This window comes from Leuciscus leuciscus (genome assembly GCF_965113295.1).
Source record: "Leuciscus leuciscus genome assembly, chromosome: 9".
Taxonomy (NCBI): Eukaryota; Metazoa; Chordata; class Actinopteri; order Cypriniformes; family Leuciscidae; genus Leuciscus; species Leuciscus leuciscus.
In genome coordinates, this window is record NC_138733.1 from 43,001,805 (window position 1) to 43,007,924 (window position 6,120).

At 42.1% G+C, this 6,120-nt stretch overlaps 1 long non-coding RNA gene across 1 annotated transcript; it reads left to right on the plus strand.

Annotated features, from left to right (window-relative positions):
- The first annotated feature begins 4,723 nt into the window (after positions 1–4,723).
- On the plus strand, positions 4,724–5,554 carry LOC309505461. The gene is made up of 3 exons (XR_014208446.1): positions 4,724–4,775; positions 4,861–4,950; positions 5,031–5,554. It is a non-coding gene; the product is annotated as an uncharacterized lncRNA (long non-coding RNA).
- Positions 5,555–6,120: the final 566 nt, after the last annotated feature.

A 6,120-nucleotide genomic window follows, 5' to 3' on the forward strand; every position in this document is an offset into this window, starting at 1 on the left:
TCAGCCACAAGAGGACACACTTTGGCTCGGGATCACGCTTAGGGAGTCTGTCATCTTCGATTATTGATCAAACGAGCCAATGCACACATTGGCGTGCGACCTTTGCATCCACGCTCCGCCCTGCAGCGCGGGTATAAATACGGAAGTGGATGCACGCACCACTTGTCTTTCTCTTCGGAGCCGATCGGTCTTCATGACGGTGTCTCTGAAGAGTGTTGATTCATTCAACGAGTGAGTGTGTCGGTGCTTCTTCTGGAAGTCTCTCCCGGTGCTGGTGGTTCTACAGCGTGAGTGCAGCGGTGGTCGCAAGCCTTCTGAGCTCTTAACTGCTGTTAACAGCTCTCCTGTTTGTGTTTGGGGATCTCTTATTCCGGTATGGAGATGGATTCGGTCCAACACATCACCTGAGAAGACCATGCTTTGGTCGGTGTCGTTAAGAAGTGAGAAAGGGTCCCACCGAAACATTTCAGAGGCTCCTGGGGCGTATGGCAGCCGCAGCCGCGATAGAACGGCTTCCTCCATATGAAGACCGCTTCAGCACTGACTTCATGGCCGAGTCCCGAGGTGGCCGTGGCCGAGCGGCACGCTCCGAGTGACAATCACCCTGGCCTGCCGCCAAACCCTCAGCCCATGATCAGACCTTTTGTTTCTCTGGGCCAGCCGCCCCTAGAACAAGTGTCCACCAACACCGGCTGAGGGGCCACGTACAACAGCCATGCAGTAACGGGGGTCTGGGCGGTAGAGCTTAGATCGGGCCCAACAAATCAAGCCCGACCCTACCCGAGCCCGAGCCCGTTGTGTCCGAGCCCGGCCCGGCCCGGCCCGACACGTTCACTGTAATTATGAGCCCGAGCCCGAGCCCGATTTAAACCCGACCATTTTTAATATGTGGCCCGTTATAACCAGGGGCGGCGCCAGAATTTTTTTTAACGCAGGTGCTGCTGTGCTAGATCATTCAGGCTACAGGAGGGAGCTGCGCAGTTATATAGCCTATATTATATAAATACTACTAATAAATGAGCAAAAATTGGCCACTCAATATTAAATATTAAATTATTTTAATTATCACAATTAAAGTTTTAATTTTATTAAATTGGACAAGCACAACATTCAGCATTCAATCAAATATTATTAAAGATTAATTATTATTAATAATGTTACTTCAACATATTGTTATTTCAACATAATATGTGTGTGAGCAACAAGCAAGATGTGCATTTGTAAATTCGGTGACAGCGCGAGTTTCAAATGGTGTAAGTGACCGCGGCGCGGTCGTGATGTCTGGTAAATTGATTTTTATGTATTAAATCTAGGCATTAAATCTGGTTGATGAAAGATGTATTAAAATTAAAATACAATTTATACTAAACGAAATTCACTTTAAAGAAAAGCTTTCTTCAAAACAAAACTTAACAAACTTGAAACTAAATGTGCTCATTCAATGGCTAAAACACGTAGGTTACTACAGACTCTCTTTTTGAACAAATTGCAGCACATTCATTTAATTCTGAATTTTGCACGTTGAAAGGCATTTGTTTGTGCATAGTAAAACATAGGCCCTATCTGTAACATTTATCACATTCATAATTGTGCGTGCATTTATTAATTATTATCTTAATGAATAATGCGACAAGGAAGAAGCACGTAAACTGCGTTGTTTGTTTATTCAGAAATAATTGAATGGATCAGAAAAGTAACAAAAGAGGACATCGAGGGCTGAGGCTGACTACTATCATAATTTCTGTCATGGCAAGACACACTTCATGTGTCTGTTCATCGTCGAAGTCCCCGTTTTTTTTGTTGCTGTTTGCTGTCATGGGCGAGCAGCGTGCCGCATTTAATGCACGAGACAAAGCCAACACATATGTTGTCACTCCCCACGACTAGTTTAAAATGTTTCCATACCTCCGATTTTCCTCCAAACTTGCACAAAGTTAATTCTCCTGTTTTAATTTTTTTCTTTGCTTCTTCAAGCACTTAAGCTACAGAATAGTAGGCTACAGCGCGCACAGCAGGTGTGATGCGTCACGCGTGCGAGACTGCGAGTGCGAGTGGACGAGACGCTGCGCATGACACGTGACGTGCTTTATCAAGGGCCCGACCCGACCCGGCCCGAGGACAGTGGCGGGAAATATCGGCCTGGCCCGGCCCGCGGGTCGGGTCGGGTCGAGTCCGGGCTCGGGCTCGGGCAGAGAATCTAAGCTCTACTGGGCGGGCCTCCGACTGCATTGGCATCAACTGCTTTGAGACGCCGCAAAATGCCGCTGCTCAGTCAAGTCAAGTCATCTTCATTTATATAGCGCTTTTAACAATGTAGATTGTTCCAAAGCGGCTTCACATTGATAATAGGAAATTAAAGTCTGGGGTCTGAGGGGTTTTCTGGGCCCTGGAGGGGTTTCTGACATGCTCTGACAGAGTGAATAGAGGGCACCTTCCATCAAAAAACTGACAGGTTTATTGCTTTATTGCCCTCAAAGCCACGCCCCTTTTGACCGTGGGAATTTCCCACGCTAGCTCCTCCCACTTATGGGCTGTACAGTACACCGTGGGAAAATCGGACTTGTGCCACGCCTCCTTGTGGGTTGAACACCTGAACCGTGGGAAAATTTCCCACGCTCAGTAGTTCTAAACGATATAAACTTTTAAAAGAAATGTACAATAAAGACATAGCCAGAGTGTGAGATCAGTGTTTTTTATTTATTAAAGAAGACAGATGTACATTCATCACTTTTAAAACATCAATGAAATCAGTTAAAATAGCATTTTTCTCTAAAAAGTTTTAAGATGTTAAGATTTTTTTTTTTTAAGATGTTAAAACATCATGCGTTTTTACATACCATTCGTTAAAGGAGTTTAAAAGATATATAAGTGTTTCCTTGTGCTGGAGCAGTGTAAAGAATGTCCATTCAGTCCAGAGGTCTGACAGGATTGACATTTTCTGAAGGTTACATAGACACACGCAAGCTCCACCCCTACCCCCGCCCACAACAGATGTCACCGTGGGAAAAAACAACAGTGTCTTTCAGCTCCCAGATAGAAAATGCGACCGGTCACTTCAGTGTCCGAACTTAAAAGACAACAGAAAGAGTGTGCAACGGCCCGAAGAGACCACACCCCGTAACACGCCCCTCACAAAGTTCATAGGCTGTGTAAAATTAAGACACACCTCTCAGATGTCATTGGATGACACAAATGACATCACTCATGGGAGTCCCCCTCCAAAACTCTGACAGTCAGAGTTTAAAACGTTAACACGTTGACACACAGACACACGCTTTAATCTATTTCAGATTATTTTCTAAATGGTTTAATACTACTTGTTTTATCTATGCTTTTTTATACAGCTTTTATGTAAACCACTTTGAACATCCATATGAAATGTGGTAAATAGTCATCGCTTCCAATATTTAATTGTCACAAAATTATTCTGTATTTTAAAGTATAGCCCATAGAGTTTTTAAGGCTCTCTCAGCTATCACACCACACACACACACACATGTCTGGTTTACTATCTTTGTGGGGACTCTCCATAGATTTAATGGTTTTTATACTGTACAAACTGTATATTCTATCTCCTTACACTAACCCTACCCCTAAACCTACCCATCACACACAACTTTCTGCATTTTTACATTTCCAAAAAAACTCATTCTGTATTATTTATAAGCTTGTTTACCCATGGGGACCTCAGTTTAGACAGACTGTGACACGAGTCCCCATGAGTCTGTGTGCATTCAGGTTGAAGTCCCCACCGGGATAGAAAAACATGAACACACATACACACACACACACACACACACACACACACACACACACACACACACACACACACACACACACAGCGCCGCAATGTCTACCAAGGTGTTATGGCCCATATGATACCATCCTGCATATTTCATTTTTTCTCTTTTTGACGGATTTGTGTGAATTAGTTTTATTGCAGAGCTTATTTGAAGAGATGGGTCAAATTCGACATGTTTTTTCTAGTCATACAAATCAGGTATCAGATTCCCTACCACATGTAGAGATGAAGGGTTTCTTTGAAAATGAAGCGGGGAAAAAGGTGTTTTTAAAACGCGTCGTATCGCAATCTTTAAAAGGAGCCAAAACTATTTCATTCGCGTTCCAAGCCGCCGAAGGAGACACAACATCGAGTCAGCGCAATGTCTACAAATCATCATCATGGACCAGATCGGATCAGAATTTTGATTTGGAATTAGTGCAAATTCTGAACGACCTATGTGAGTTTTTTATCATAAATTATAAGCTACAAAATTGAAAAGATATCTCAATAAATGCTTTTATTTGCAGATGACACATCATTCCCCGAAGGTGTCTCGCCAGATGATTTTTTACAAGGTACGGGATATATTTTTGTTATGTCTTTTTTAATATTTACTATTTTAATATTTGTTTTAAAGAAAAAAGAAACTCATAGGTCTATTTCAACAGAAATCACAGAGGACGCACCGACTCATAGCTCCGCCCACCCGCCGGAGCCAACTAAGTACCCATTGGTTGTTGATCCAAACCCGTCCAATCAAATTTACGAAGACGTCACTCCAAATACAGCCCCTCGACCCCTGCTCTGAGTGTGGACACAGAGAGTACCGAACGTCAAACCTCACCTCCAGTCGAAGAGGAGAATTCTTCCCGTTCGACCCTGTCTTTGGCTTCGACAAACACCGGACCGATTAACATCATTGACGCTTCACACAAAAGGGTGAAACGTCTCCGGGAAATTTATGGAGAAGAATTAATCTATCCGGAGAGAGGTAAGGGAAAAAGAAAACTATTTTGTCTAATCTTTATATTTTTTATTCGTTGAATTTTTTTAAAATAACTGAATATTGTTTTTAGAAGAAAACAGTGAATCTGTTACATCCACAACTGGAGGAAAGAAACGATTCGAGAAATATTCTCACGAGAGTCCGATTACGGATGAATACGGTAAGATTTCTTGTTTCATTAGACTATATTTTATCTATATTAAATAATTCATATAATATATTTTTATGTTTTTGCTTTAGAAGAAATCCCCTCTTCTCCAGAAAGAGGGGAAGAGGCGTTTTTGGATTCTCAACAATCAGTACTGAACACTATCAATTCTGAACAGAATTTATCAGAAAGCAGTGATGAAGATGACCGGAGGTTTAGTCCTCTGTACAACACGGCAGATCTCCGTGGATTGAGTTATGCCACTTTACGCAGTGCAAACAGAAGCTTCCAACGTGTTCTCGAAATCGCTACACTACCTCTCACTTACCACCAGACAGCGGATATAGTTTCAGGAGCACAGAGCGGTATTACGGACCTTCTACATAGACTCATTGATACACAGAATCAGCACACCGCCGATTTAAGAAGTGCGGTGGAATTTTTCGGTGTTTGCCAAGAGCGTGTGTTGGAAGAAAACAGACAATTACGCAACACGGTCTTATCACTCCAGCAAGACCTTTCGGAGGTGAGGAACGACCATTCGTTGCTTATTACTGTACTGTCTCTAATCTCTGAAAGATTAAATGTTATTCAGAGACAATCGAGGGATACATAAAATGATGATTGACTAGTTTTTAAAAAAAACATTTCACTGTTATTGTTTTAAAATCGTTTGTCTGTTATTGTTTTTATCTAGGTGTGTGCGTATATGTGATTATGTTTTACTGATAGCCTACATTTTATGATGTATACCTATTAACAACATTGTGGTCTATATTTGATGTCATGCTTCTGTTTCACACAATTTTAAAAATAAAAAAAACATATCAAAATGTTTCCTAAAAGACAGAGAACCGACTCAGAGTGTGATGAAATAACTCGCTCAAGATCAAGACCTAGGTCTGAGAATAACGAGAGACTCAATCTTTTAATACGTGAACAGTTAAGAGGTCTAAATAGTACTGATTTGTCTAATACGGAAAGATTGGATAATATTATAATCGACCAGCATGGCTGGATAGAGCCGACCGGGGATGATGGAGATGAGAGCGCACAGACAGGTGGTACACTAGGGTCATCTCAAACGAGGCGTACGGAGTTAAGTCGTGCGGAGATAGATTCTCTGATGACTGATGGCGGGGTTGTTCGGGGTTTCACGATAACACCACGACCGCGTTTTAA